We start from the raw sequence: 356 nt of genomic DNA on the forward strand, positions 1-356 counted from the left end.
TTTTTTTTTACCACTACTAATTTATTATTTCACGTTAAAACATCACCAATACCTATAAAGAAAACATTTCTTATTGCTGAGAGAACGATAACTTTGCGATAACCGATTCTCGTAAAATTTTTTTATCGAAACATTTGAAACACCTGTGCGACATTGTTATCAACTCGTCGTCGTCGAATCACCGATAACATTTATTTCTTTTTGGACTGTTAAATCACACATTGCACACAATCGTAATAATATATATATATATATCATATATATTGTAGAGGTTTGATAATGAAACGATTGAAAAGATTCAATTTTCTTTTATCGAAATATAAAATATGTTTTTTTTTTTTGCACAAATAATATTT

This window comes from Polistes canadensis, unplaced genomic scaffold, assembly GCF_001313835.1.
Source record: "Polistes canadensis isolate GaletaPanama2010 unplaced genomic scaffold, ASM131383v1 scaffold_146, whole genome shotgun sequence".
Classification (NCBI taxonomy): Eukaryota; Metazoa; Arthropoda; class Insecta; order Hymenoptera; family Vespidae; genus Polistes; species Polistes canadensis.